The 15,149-nt window shown below is 44.9% G+C and overlaps 1 pseudogene; it reads left to right on the top strand.

The window, feature by feature from the left end:
- The first annotated feature begins 10,504 nt into the window (after positions 1-10,504).
- LOC123055929 (nuclear poly(A) polymerase 2-like) lies at positions 10,505-14,604 on the top strand (annotated as a pseudogene).
- Positions 14,605-15,149: the final 545 nt, after the last annotated feature.

The following is a 15,149-nucleotide window of genomic DNA, read 5'->3' as shown; positions in this document are numbered from 1 at the left end:
GCTGCTTTGCCTACATTGCCATTCCACACCTCTCGTCCGTCCACCGCGCAGGTACCATCCGCCCTTGCGGATGCCGTCTGTGGGGTCACCACACCCGGCGAGTGTTTGGTGAAATGCCCAATCTAATTTATTTTAACAAATTTTCTCCCTTCTATGAAGCAATGGATTTGGACATGGAGAACATCTAGGAGCACTACATTGAGTCGTTCAATGAGGAGGATTATGCAGATGAAACAACGATGATGCAGGCGATCCTTGCAGGCGCGAAGCGTGCATAAGAGCATGTCCTTATTTCAAGGGGCCAATTAAGTGAAGGAAATATGCCCTAGAGGCAATAATAAAGTTATTATTTATTTCCTTATATCATGATAAATATTTATTATTCATGCTAGAATTGTATTAACCGGAAACATAATACATGTGTGAATACATAGACAAACATAGTGTCACTAGTATGCCTCTACTTGACTAGCTCGTTGATCAAAGATGGTTATGTTTCCTAGCCATAGACATGAGTTGTCATTGGATTAACGGGATCACATCATTAGGAGAATGATGTGATTGACTTGACCCATTCCGTTAGCTTAGCACACGATCGTTTAGTATTCTGCTATTGCTTTCTTCATGACTTATACATGTTCCTATGACTATGAGATTATGCAACTCCCGTTTACCAGAGGAATACTTTGTGTGCTACCAAACGTCACAACGTAACTGGGTGATTATAAAGGTGCTCTACAGGTGTCTCCGAAGGTACTTGTTGGGTTGGCGTATTTCGAGATTAGGATTTGTCACTCCGATTGTCGGAGAGGTATCTCTGGGCCCACTCGGTAATGCACATCACTATAAGCCTTGCAAGCATTGCAACTAATGAGTTAGTTGCGGGATGATGTATTACGGAACGAGTAAAGAGACTTGCCGATAACGAGATTGAACTAGGTATTGAGATACCGACGATCGAATCTCGGGCAAGTAACATACCGATGACAAAGGGAACAACGTATGTTGTTATGCGGTCTGACCGATAAAGATCTTCGTAGAATATGTGGGAGCCAATATGAGCATCCAGGTTCCGCTATTGGTTATTGACCGGAGACGTGTCTCGGTCATGTCTACATAGTTCTCGAACCCGTAGGGTCCGCACGCTTAAAGTTCGATGACGGTTATATTATGAGTTTATGTGATTTGATGTACGGAAGGTAGTTCAGAATCCCGGATGAGATTGGGGACATGACGAAGAGTCCCGAAATGGTCGAGACGTAAAGATCGATATATTGGACGACTATATTCGGACATCGGAAAGGTTCCGAGTGATTCGGGTATTTTTCGGAGTACCGGAGAGTTACGGGAATTCGCCGGGGAGTATATGGGCCTTATTGGGCTTTAGGGGAAAGAGAGAGGAGAGGCTGCGCCCCCCCCAAGGCCTACTCCGAATTGGACTAGGGGAGGGGCTGCGCCGCCTCCTTCCTTCTCTTCTCTCTCCCCTTTCCTTGACTCCTACTCCTACTACTTGGAAGGGGGGAATCCTACTCCCGGTGGGAGTAGGACTCCTCCTAGGGCGCGCCATAGAGAGGGCCGGCCCTCCCCCTCCTCCACTCCTTTATATACGGGGAGGGGGGCACCCCTTGGAGACACAACAATTGATCTCTTGATCTCTTAGCCGTGTGCGGTGCCCCCCTCCACCATAATCCACCTCGATAATATCGTAGCGGTGCTTAGGCGAAGCCCTGCGTCGGTAGAACATCATCATCGTCACCACGCCGTCGTGCTGACGGAACTCTCCCTCAAAGCTCGGCTGGATCGGAGTTCGAGGGACGTCATCGAGCTGAACGTGTGCTGAACTCGGAGGTGCCGTGCGTTCGGTACTTGATCGGTCGGATCGTGAAGACGTACGACTACATCAACCGCGTTGTGCTAACGCTTCCGCTTTCGGTCTACGAGGGTACGTGGACAACACTCTCCCCTCTCGTTGCTATGCATCACCATGATCCTGTGTGTGCGTAGGAATTTTTTTTGAAATTACTACGTTCCCCAACAGTGGCATCCGAGCCTGGTTTTATGCGTAGATGTTATATGCACGAGTAGAACACAAGTGAGTTGTGGGCGATATAAGTCATACTGCTTACCAGCATGTCATACTTTGGTTCGGCGGTATTGTTGGATGAAGCGGCCCGGACCGACATTACGCGTACGCTTACGCGAGACTGGTTTTACCGCCGTGCTATGCACACAGGTGACTAGCGGGTGTCAGTTTCTCCAACTTTAGTTGAACCGAGTGTGGCTACGCCCGGTCCTTGCGAAGGTTAAAACAGCACCAACTTGACAAACTATCGTTGTGGTTTTGATGCGTAGGTAAGAACGGTTCTTGCTCAGCTCGTAGCAGCCACGTAAAACTTGCAACAACAAAGTAGAGGACGTCTAACTTGTTTTTGCAGGGCATGTTGTGATGTGATATGGTCAAGACGTGATGAGATATAAGTTGTTGTATGAGATGATCATGTTTTGTTGAAGTTATCGGCAGCTAGCAAAAGCCTTATGGTTGTCTCTTTATTGCATAAGATGCAAACGCCAAATAATTGCTTTACTTTATCGCTATGCGATAGCAATAGTTACAAGAGCAATAGTTGGCGAGACGACCATGTGACGACACATTGATATAGATCAAGATGATGGAGATCATGGTGTCATGCCGGTGACGATGGAGATCATGACGATGCTTTGGAGATGGAGATCAAAGGCACAAGATGATGATGGCCATATCATGTCACATATTATGATTGCATGTGATGTTTATCTTTTATACATCTTATTTTGCTTAGTTCGGCGGTCTCTCACTAAATTCAAGGTATAAGTGTTCTCCCTGAGTATGCACCGTTGCGAAAGTTCTTCGTGCTGAGACACCACGTGATGATCGGGTGTGATAGGCTCTACGTTCAAATACAACGGGTGCAAAACAGTTGCACACGCGGAATACTCAGGTTAAACTTGACGAGCCTAGCATATAACAGATATGGCCTCGGAACACTGAGACCGAAAGGTCGAGCGTGAATCATATAGTAGATATGATCAACATAGTGATGTTCACCATTGAAACTACTCCATCTCACGTGATGATCGGACATGGTTTAGTTGAAATGGATCACGTGATCACTTAGAGGATTAGAGGGATGTCTATCTAAGTGGGAGTTCTTTAAGTAATATGATTAATTGAACTTTAATTTATCATGAACTTAGTCCTGGTAGTATTAGCATATCTATGTTGTAGATCAATAGCTCGTGTTTAGCTCCCCTGTTTTATTTTTGATATGTTCCTAGAGAAAACTATGTTGAAAGATGTTAGTAGCAATGATGCGGACTTGGTCCGTGATCTGAGGATTATCCTCATTGCTGCACAGAAGTATTATGTCCTCGATGCACCGCTAGGTGACGGACCTATTGCAGGAGCAGATGCAGACGCTATGAACGTTTGGCTAAGCTCAATATGATGACTACTTGATAGTTTAGTGCACCATGCTTAACGGCTTAGAATCGGGACTTCAAAGACGTTTTGAACGTCATGGACCATATGAGATGTTCCAGGAGTTGAAGTTAATATTTCAAGCAAATACCCGAGTTGAGAGATATGAAGTCTCCAACAAGTTCTATAGCTAAAAGATGGAGGAGAATAGCTCAAGCAGTGAGCATGTGCTCAGATTGTCTGGGTACTACAATCGCTTGAATCAAGTGGGAGTTAATCTTCCAGATAAAATAGTGATTGACAGAATTCTCTAGTCACCATCACCAAGTTAGTAGAACTTCGTGATGAACTATAGTATGCAAGGGATGACGAAAGTAATTCCCGAGCTCTTCGCGATGCTGAAATCGACGAAGGTAGAAATCAAGAAAGAGCATCAAGTGTTGATGGTTGACAAGACCACTAGTTTCAAGGAAAAGGGCAAAGGGAAGAAGGGGAACTTCAAGAAGAACGGCAAGCAAAGTTGCTGCTCAAGTGAAGAAGCCCAAGTCTGGACCTAAGCCTGAGACTAAGTGCTTCTACTGCAAAGGGACTGGTCACTGGAAGCGGAACTGCCCCAAGTATTTGGCGGATAAGAAGGATGGCAAAGTGAACAAAGGTATATTTGATATACAGATTATTGATGTGTATTTTACTAGTGTTCGTAGCAACCCCTCGGTATTTGATACTGGTTCAGTTGCTAAAGAGTAGTAACTCGAAACGGGAGTTGCAGAATGAACAGAGACTAGTTAAGGGTGAAGTGACGATTGTGTGTTGGAAGTGGTTCCAAGATTGATATGATCATCATCGCACGCTCCCTACACTTTCGGGATTAGTGTTGAACCTAAATAAGTGTTATTTGGTGTTTGCGTTGAGCATGAATATGATTTGATCATGTTTATTGCAATACGGTTATTCATTTAAGTTAGAGAATAATTGTTGTTCTATTTACATGAATAAAACCTTCTATGGTCATACACCCAATGAAAATGGTTTGTTGGATCTCGATCGTAGTAATACACATATTCATAATATTGAAGCCAAAAGATGCAAAGTTAATAATGATAGTGCAACTCATTTGTGGCACTGCCGTTTAGGTCATATTGGTGTAAAGCGCATGAAGAAACTCCATGCTGATGGGATTTTGGAATCACTTGATTATGAATCACTTGATGCTTGCGAACCATGCCTTATGGGCAAGATGACTAAAGACTCCGTTCTCCGGAACAATGGAGCGAGCAACTGACTTATTGGAAATAATACATACTGATGTATGCGATCTGATGATTGTTGAGGCTCGCGGCGGGTATCATTATTTTCTGACCTTCACAGATGATTTGAGCAGATATGGGTATATCTACTTGATGAAACATAAGTCTGAAACATTTGAAAAGTTCATATAATTTCAGAGTGAAGTGAAAAATCATCGTAACAAGAAAATAAAGTTTCTACGATCTGATCGTGGAGGAGAATATTTGAGTTACGAGTTTGGTCTTCATTTGAAACAATGCGGAATAGTTTCGCAACTCACGCCACCTGGAACACCACAGCGTAATGGTGTGTCCGAACATCGTAACCGTACTTTATTAGATATGGTGCAATCTATGATGTCTCTTACCGATTTACCACTATCGTTTTGGGGTTATGCATTAGAGACAGCTGCATTCACGTTAAATAGGGCACCATCTAAATCCGTTGAGACGACACCTTATGAACTTTGGTTTGGCAAGAAACCAAAAGTTGTCGTTTCTTAAAATTTGGGGTTGTGATGCTTATGTGAAAAAATTTCATCCTGATAAGCTCAAACCCAAATCGGAGAAATGTGTCTTCATAGGATACCCAAAGGAGATAGTTGGGTACACCTTCTATCACAGATCTGAAGGCAAGATATTCGTTGCTTATAATGGATCCTTTCTAGAGAAGGAGTTTCTCTCGAAAGAAGTGAGTGGGAGGAAAGTAGAACTTGATGAGGTAACTGTACCTACTCCCTTATTGGAAAGTAGTTCATCACAGAAATCTGTTCCTGTGACTACTACACCAATTAGTGAGGAAGCTAATGATGATGATCATGTAACTTCAGATCAAGTTACTACCGAACCTCGTAGGTAAACCAGAGTGAGATCCGCACCAGAGTGGTACGGTAATCCTGTTCTGGAGGTCATGTTACTTGACCATGACGAACCTACGAACTATGAGGAAGCGATGATGAGCCCAGATTCCGCGAAATGGTTTGAGGCCATGAAATCTGAGATGGGATCCATATATGAGAACAAAGTATGGACTTTGGTTGACTTGCCCGATGATCGGCAAGCCATAGAAAATAAATGGATCTTCAAGAGGAAGACGGACGCTGATAGTAGTGTTACTATCTACAAAGCTAGAATTGTCGCAAAAGATTTTCGACAAGTTCAAGATGTTGACTACGATGAGAGTTTCTCACTCGTATCTATGCTTAAGTCTGTCCGAATCATGTTAGCAATTGCCGCATTTTATGAAATCTGGCAAATGGATAACAAAAACTGCAATCCTTAAATGGATTTATTAAAGAAGAGTTGTATATGATGCAACCAGAAGGTTTTGTCAATCCTAAAGGTGCTAACAAAATATGCAAGCTCCAGCGATCCATCTATGGACTGGTGTAAGCATCTCGGACTTGGAATATACGCTTTGATAAGTTGATCAAAGCATATAGTTTTATACAGACTTGCGGTGAAGCCTGTATTTACAAGAAAGTGAGTGGGAGCACTACAACATTTCTGATAAGTATATGTGAATGACATATTGTTGATCGGAAATAATGTAGAGTTATTCTGCAAAGCATAAAGGAGTGTTTGAAAGGAGTTTTTCAAAGAAAGACCTCGGTGAAGCTGCTTACATATTGAGCTTCAAGATCTATAGAGATAGATCAAGACGCTTGATAAGTTTTTTCAATGAGTACATACCTTGACAAGATTTTGAAGTAGTTCAAAATGGAACAGTCAAAGAAAGAGTTCTTGCCTGTGTTACAAGGTGTGAAACTGAGTAAGACTCAAAGCCAGACCACGACAGAAGATAGAAAGAGAATGAAAGTATGCCATGTTGTGTACCAGATCTATTGTATACCCTACACTGATTTTGGCAAGGGAGTACAATACTGATCTAGGAGTAGATCACTGGACAACGGTCAAAATTATCCTTAGTGGAATAAGGATATGTTTCTCGATTATGGAGGTGACAAAAAGTGTTCGTCGTAAAGGGTTACGTCGATGCAAATTTTGACACTGATCCAGATGACTCTAAGTCTCAATCTGGATACATATTGAAAGTGGGAGCAATTAGCTAGAGTAGCTCCGTGCGGAGCATTGTAGACATAAAATTTGCAAAATACTTACGGATCTGAATGTGACAGACCCGTTGACTAAAATTATCTCACAAGCAAAACATGATCACACCTTGGTACTCTTTGGGTGTTAATCACATAGCGATGTGAACTAGATTATTGACTCTAGTAAATCCTTTGGGTGTTGGTCACATGACGATATGAACTATGGGTGTTAATCACATGGTGATGTGAACTATTGATGTTAAATCACATGGCGATGTGATCTAGATTATTGACTCTAGTGCAAGTGGGAGACTGAAGGAAATATGCCCTAGAGGCAATAATAAAGTTATTATTTATTTCCTTATATCATGATAAATGTTTATTATTCATGCTAGAATTGTATTAACCGAAAACATAATACATGTGTGAATACATAGACAAACATAGTGTCACTAGTATGCCTCTACTTGACTAGCTCGTTGATCAAAGATGGTTATGTTTCCTAGCCATAGACATGAGTTGTCATTTGATTAACGGGATCACATCATTAGGAGAATGATGTGATTGACTTGACCCATTCCGTTAGCTTAGCACACGATCGTTTAGTATTCTGCTATTGCTTTCTTCATGACTTATACATGTTCCTATGACTATGAGATTATGCAACTCCCGTTTACCAGAGGAACACTTTGTGTGCTACCAAACGTCACAACGTAACTGGGTGATTATAAAGGTGCTCTACAGGTGTCTCCGAAGGTACTTGTTGGGTTGGCGTATTTCGAGATTAGGATTTGTCACTCCGATTGTCGGAGAGGTATCTCTGGGCCCACTCAGTAATGCACATCACTATAAGCCTTGCAAGCATTGCAACTAATGAGTTAGTTGCGGGATGATGTATTCCGGAACGAGTAAAGAGACTTGCCGATAACGAGATTGAACTAGGTATCGAGATACCGACGATCGAATCTCGGGCAAGTAACATACCGATGACAAAGGGAACAACGTATGTTGTTATGCGGTCTGACCGATAAAGATCTTCGTAGAATATGTGGGAGCCAATATGAGCATCCAGGTTCCGCTGTTGGTTATTGACCGGAGACGTGTCTCGGTCATGTCTACATAGTTCTCGAACCCGTAGGGTCCGCACGCTTAAAGTTTGATGACGGTTATATTATGAGTTTATGTGATTATATGTACCGAAGGTATTTCGGAGTCCCAGATGAGATTTGGGACATGACGAGGACTCTCGAAATGGTTGAGACGTAAAGATCGATATATTGGACGACTATATTCGGACATCGGAAAGGTTCCGAGTGATTCGGGTATTTTTCGGAGTACCGGAGAGTTACGAGAATTTGCCGGGGAGTATATGGGCCTTATTGGGCTTTAGGGGAAAGAGAGAGGAGAGGCTGCGCGCCCCCCAAGGCCTAGTCCGAATTGGACTAGGGGGAGGGGCTGCGCCCCCTCCTTCCTTCTCTTCTCTCTCCCCTTTCCTTGACTCCTACTCCTACTACTTGGAAGGGGGGAATCCTACTCCCGGTGGGAGTAGGACTCCTCCTAGGGCGCGCCATAGAGAGGGCCGGCCCTCCCCCTCCTCCACTCCTTTATATACGGGGAGGGGGGCACCCCTTGGAGACACAACAATTGATCTCTTGATCTCTTAGCCGTGTGCGGTGCCCCCTCCACCATAATCCACCTCGACAATATCGTAGCGGTGCTTAGGCGAAGCCCTGCGTCGGTAGAACATCATCATCGTCACCACGCCATCGTGCTGACGGAACTCTTCCTCAAAGCTCGGCTGGATCGGAGTTCGAGGGACGTTATCGAGCTGAACGTGTGCTGAACTTGGAGGTGCCGTCCGTTCGGTACTTGATCGGTCGGATCGTGAAGACGTACGACTACATCAACCGAGTTGTGCTAACGCTTCCGCTTTCGGTCTACGAGGGTACGTGGACAACACTCTCCCCTCTCGTTGCTATGCATCACCATGATCCTGTGTGTGCGTAGGATCTTTTTTGAAATTACTACGTTCCCCAACATTAAGGGTCATCGAGTGCTGAATTGGAACATGCCATGGGGGAATTTGACGCTGATGGATGACTGCTTTTCCCCCGATGCCCTATTCGCGGACAATTTTTCCTGGCGCTTTCGGATGCGGAAAAGTGTGTTCAGTCGCCTCTACAATGGAGTCTAGTCCTACGATGATTACTTCATCTTGAAGAAGGATGCCGTGAAAAAAAATTAGATTCTCTGGGTAACATAAGTGCACCGCTGCAATGCGGATGCTTGCATATGGAATGACCGCAGATTCCTGGGTTGAGCACCTCTGGTATTGTGAGCACATGCGGAGACGCCATGGTCAGATTTGCTACTGTGATGGTCGAGGTGTTTCGACCTCAGTACTTGAGAGAACCAACTTCGCGTATACCAAAAGTCTCATGTCACTCTCGGAAGTAAGAGTATGGCCAGGTATACTCGGATCTCTTGATTGCATGCACTGGAGATGGAAGAACTGCCCCAAAACTCCACAACGACAATATCAGAGCCATGTTAAGAAGTCCACCATCATTTTTGAATCAGTTGCATCATAGGACCATTGGATTTGGCACACTTTATTTGGCATGACCACGTCTCGCCATGACATCAATATGCTGCAGCGGTCTCCATTATTTGCTAGGTTGACTGGACAAGCTCCTCCTTGCAACTATACTATCAATGTGCATGAGTACAACATGGGATATTATCTGGTTGACGGTATATATATATATATCCTCTGTGGGCGACCTTCGTCGAAACCATCTCTAAGGCAATTGGTCAGAAAAGAGATCACTTTATCCAAAGACAAGAAGGAGCTAGAAAGGTTGTGGAGAGGGTATTTGGAGCGCTTCAAGCCTATTTTGCAGTTGTTCGAGGACCTACAAAAATATGGGAGCCAGAGACCTTGTGGAAAGTGATGTCATGTTGTGTGATCATGCACAACATGACCATGGAGGATGAGGGTGAAGATTCTGCCGGAGGTGTGAAATTTGAAAACATGGATGATCCTATCCAACTTCCGCATCAGAATCCGGCCACGTTTGAGGAGTTTGTCCAAATGCATTAACAAATTTGGTATCAAGCAACTCATGAGCAGCTAAAGGAAGATCTGATTGAATATATGTGTGCGGTTAAAGGGGATAACTAGAACATATGTGTGAGCTGAATTCAAGTTTGATTATTTTATTTTAAAATTTTAGTTAGATTGTAATATTTAAATATCAACTACTCTCGCATTTCAATATTTTCACTCATCGTAGATTTTTTCCATATGTTATTATTTTAAGTGTTGCGAAAATTAGAAATCTGAAACGGACGTTTAGGGAACATGGTTGGATGACCGCTCTATATCCATGGCCTGCGACAAATATTGTGTTCATTTTGAGGGACATTTTCAAGGGTCACGTCCTCGACTCAGACACAAGTATACAACACCCGCAACGTGTGGGCAGTTCCGGATACGAGTTTGAATCCGCATTTGGTCCGGGTCCATACCTTCCACTTTTATTATAAATATATGAGATCATGTCCTTCCCTTTGCAACACGAGAACAATCGCGCCATCATGACGACGCCATCTCGCTGGTTGGCCTGACGCTGGGGGACCACAAGAGGTCCACACAGTTAGAGAGTCTTCTCCGTGAGGCCGACTTGCAGGAGACCTCGCCGAGCATGTTGGTGCCGCGCTTCTTCAAGATCTTCGCGCAGTGGAAGTGGCCCAACCCGGTGCTGTTGCGAGACATCGAGCACGACGACGGCGGCTCCAATGCATGGGAGAATTGGTTTTCTTCTATTGGAGTTGCTATTATTCTTAATTCTGAATCCAAATTTGATCCCCACCGCTCCTTCCCATCCCACTATTTTCATCCCTTAACGATCGATCACAAGATTAACTATTATGTTACAATTTAAGTTTTATACTATTTTTTTTTACTTTTATTCATTATAGATTTTTTCTCACCAAATTTAGTTAGTTCTCTTCGGTGATACAATCTTTGATCTGCAAGATTAACAAGTATGTTTCCTATTGTACAAAATAGTAGTAAACAAGTAATTGTTATAATATTAAATCTCAAAAATAAATGTTATACAATTCAAACAACATGAGGGTCACACTGTGTCTTCTTTAAGGAATAATTTGTCAGGGATGATTCGGTAAACTTAATGAATTAGGCTAAGTCTAAACAAAACATACCTATATGACAAAATCACATTTAACAAGAAATCCGTCACTTAATATGTTAGAATGTGTTTATATATTGATAGCCGGTTCGACAATGCATAAGCCTAACAAATATCTGAATAGAAGATTGTCGAATGTGATTGTCTAATGTAGATGTAAGTAATAGGAAATTAGAAAGTGCATGATGTGTATAAAACGGTGATTGATCCGAAAATCCTCCTATCATCATCTTGCATCTCCATCACGACCCCGCGGTTTCCGGAAAAAGGGTGTTCGAATCGAACTACGAACGAATGGGTACCGCGTTAGATGGCAAATTGTGCCCGGACCGCTCGGTCCGAGTAGATACGGGCGGTTAGGGGTCATCGTTGGAGATACCCTAGCTGCCATAGGGAACTTTATTTTTTGAGAGTAACTAGACTTTATTTTGTTTGCTCATATAATAGTCATATTGTTTACAAGAAGATGCGAAGTAAAATCGGGGATTACAACATCCCCAAAACCAGGTGATTTCTTGCTAATAGATTGTTTTACTAACTCATCAGCTATTTTTTTTCAAAAGAGAAGAGAGTTTTACATAGGTCACGCCGGCTGTGAGGAGAGATAGTCACGCCACAAACCGGCGTGATCCATCAGTGTTACCGTCTTGAGACGGTGCGCCCATACTCATTATCTATTGGCTTATTGGCTTCTCTGAAACAATGTTTGAAATAGATCTTTGCAAAACCAATGTAAAGTTGCTTGCACTCAGCAACAACTGCAGCCTCAAAAAAAAAAAACTTCAGCCTCTGGTAGTCAGGTCCGAGATAATCATCCATGAGCTGAAGCGACTCAACCGCAAGGGGGCAGTCCGATTCAACCTCTGCCCTGCTAACGTGTGGCCCAGTTTTTGAATCTGAATTCTATATCGACTAGACTATCACTACTAGGAAAAGGGCTATAGATGATATGGCCACTAATGGCGCACCAGACATGTGGTACGTCACTACTATATACTAATGGCGCATCATGTGTCGGTGCGCCATTAGTGTCCAAATACTAATGGCGCACCACATCCACGGTGCGCCATTAGTAACAATTTCTTTTTTCATTTTTTTTTCAAAACTAGTAATGGCGCACCAGTGGATAGTGCGCCATTACTAGTAACTAGTAATGGCGCACTACATCCACGGTGCGCCACTAGTAATTTTTTTCATTTTTTTCAATTTTTTTTTTCAAAACTAGTAATGGCGCACCGTGTGTGTGGTGCGCAACTAGTAATGGCACACCACTCCCACGGTGCGCCATTACTAACTTGGTCCAAAAATTCCACCGAATGTACCCCGCGTGGACCGCCTTTTCAGTTTTAAAAAAATAAAAGAAAATGATGGAAATGTCAAAAAATAAAAGAAAATAAGTTTCCCATGTGATATGTGGTCTAGTTGTTGGGAAAATTTACAAATATGAATTTTGACTTTATTTGCAAAATCTCTCTGGAATTTGTAAAATGGGCATAACTTTTGCATACGAACTCGGATTAAAAAGTTTTTATATGAAAAATCATCTACTCGAAAAGTTACATCCGAATTTAACTTGGGGAACCCCGTTAAACATACTAACAGAAAAAAGTTACGGGGCTTTCAAGATCTAGAGGCAAAAAAATTCAAACTTACTAGTGGCGCACCGTTTGCTAGGTGCGCCACTAGTAACAGAAAAAAAAAATTGGTGTTGAATTTTTTTTCAAAAAATGATACGTAATATGACCGGAAAGTTTGAAATATTTTTTCAAAATTTCATCATATTCATGAATATGAACAAAGTCCTAGACATCAACAAGGTTTATTAGGATTGATATGGTAGATATATCAATAAGTGCCTGTTAAGTGAGGTGGTGCTGGGGTTGTAGAACTGCGAAGTTAAGCGTGCTTGGGCTGGAGTAGTGTGAGGATGGGTGACCTTCCAGAAAGTTTGACCACAGAGTGCGATTTAACTTGAGATTAAGCATATTGACAGCCATAGTGACTCTAGATTAAGAAAAAAATGAAAACAAAATTAAAAAATCCTAAACTAATGGCGCACTCCTATGTGGACTAATGGCGCATCACACTAGTAGGCCTTTTAGTAGTGTATGAGGTGCTGCGCGATCTCCAGGCCATCGTCGACCGGTGGGTTTCCGATGGCATAGCTGAGCAGGCCACCGCCCTTCTAATTCCGTTCGGTTCGTACCGTCTCGGCATCCACGGCCGCGGCTCCGACATCGACGTCCTCGTCGTCGGCTCCTACATCGACCGCGACCACGACTTCTTCGCCGTGCTGGCGGAGATGGAGGCAGTGACGGAGCTGCAACCCGTACCTCGCGCGCACGTGCCCGTCATCAAGATGCGATTCCGTGGCGTGCAGGTGGACCTCCTCTACGCCGGCGTGTGCCTCCCGGTGGTGCCCAGGGACCTCGACCTGCGCGACCGTTCCGTTTTTCCGCGGCATGGACCTGGCCTCCGCGCGCAGCCTCAACGGCGTGCGCGTCGCCGACGAGCTCCTGCGTCTCGTCCCGGACGCCGGCGCCTTCCGCACGACGCTGCGATGCATCAAGCACTGGGCCAAGGCGCGGGGCGTCTACTCCAACGTCATGGGGTTCCTGGGCGGAGTGGGTTGGGCGATCCCGGTGGCGCGCGTGTGCCAGCTCTACCCCAACGCCGCGCCGAGCATGCTGGTGCCGCGCTTCTTCAAGATCTTCTCGCAGTGGAAGTGGCCCAACCCGATTCTGCTGCGGGACATCGAGCACGACGACGGCGGCGAGCTCGCGCTCCGGCTGCCCGTCTGGGACCCGCGGCGGAACCCGCGCGACAAGAGCCACATCATGCCCGTCATCACGCCGGCCTACCCATGCATGAACTCGTGCTACAACGTCTCGCATGCCACCCTGCGGACCATCACGGAGCAGCTCCAGATCGGCAACGACATCTGCCAGGAGATCCTCAAGGCCGGCGGCGCCGGCGCGTGGGACGCGCTGTTCCAGCCGTTCCAGTTCTTCAAGGCGTACAAGAGCTACCTGCAGGTGGACGTGAAGGTCGCCGGAAGGGAGGCCGACCTCCGGGAGTGGAAGGGGTGGGTGCAGTCGCGGCTGAGGCAGCTGGTGAACAGGGTCGAGATGGCCACGGCCGGCATGCTGCTCTGCCATCCCAACCCGAAAGCCTACGCCGCCAAGCCCCATGATCTCCGCTGCACGTCAACCTTCTTCGTGGGCTTGTCCAAGCCACAGCAGCAGCAGCAGCAGCAGCCCCAGGTGCAGTTCGAGCTACGCGCGACGACGGACGGGTTCAAGCAGGAGGTGTACACGTACGAGTTCTGGAGGCCCGGGATGGAGCTGGAGGTCTCGCACACCCGGAGGAAGGACCTGCCGTCCTATGTGCTTGATCAGATCCTCTCAGTTGGGCATCTCAAGAGGAGGCGCGCCGCCGAGAGCAACTCTTCTCCTCCGCTGTCGTCTGCTCCCGGCGACGTCAAGAAGGTGGTGGCGGCGGCAGGCGGAACCGGATCGGCGCCTGAGAGGAAGAGGCAATGCTGTCCCAGCAATATCCTCCCCAGCGCTTCAGTACTGGGCGTTGTGTGAGAGCAGAAACAGATGAACATTCAGATTAGTAATCACAGGAACTAGCTAAGCTTCAGTAATCACAGGAGCAGATGAACATCCTTACCGGCATGATCAGGCCAAGGCAAGCCGAAGTCTTCAAGCGAACTCTTTCAGGCAGATGGCATGATCGAACGGGAGACAGAGAGAAGGGCAAACTCTGCAACCGGCGTGTACAGATTCAGAAATGAGTTGCATAGCTTTGTCAGAGGAACAATTGTGTATGATATTGATAGCTGATGATGAGATGCATATTTACAGGTTAGATTGTGTAGTGTATCAACTATGTACTCAAAACTGTTGGAAGCACCACAGAATAAAAACATTGTGTTGTCGATGTTTGTCCTTACTGCAAGTCTTCCATATGATGTTAAGGCAGAGCTCCTGCCATGGTTTCACTCTTATGTAAATTTTTATTTTATCATAATTATGTTATTATTATTGAATAGAAGTTACACATAAAGTCTATCTGCGCATTGTGATATGTCGACATACCATGTTCGGTAGGTTTTGGTACCTGAGTAGGA

This window comes from Triticum aestivum, chromosome 2D (genome assembly GCF_018294505.1).
Source record: "Triticum aestivum cultivar Chinese Spring chromosome 2D, IWGSC CS RefSeq v2.1, whole genome shotgun sequence".
In the NCBI taxonomy this organism is placed as follows: domain Eukaryota; kingdom Viridiplantae; phylum Streptophyta; class Magnoliopsida; order Poales; family Poaceae; genus Triticum; species Triticum aestivum.
Note: the sequence above shows the minus strand (reverse complement) of the source record. Positions and strands in the feature narration are given on the sequence as shown.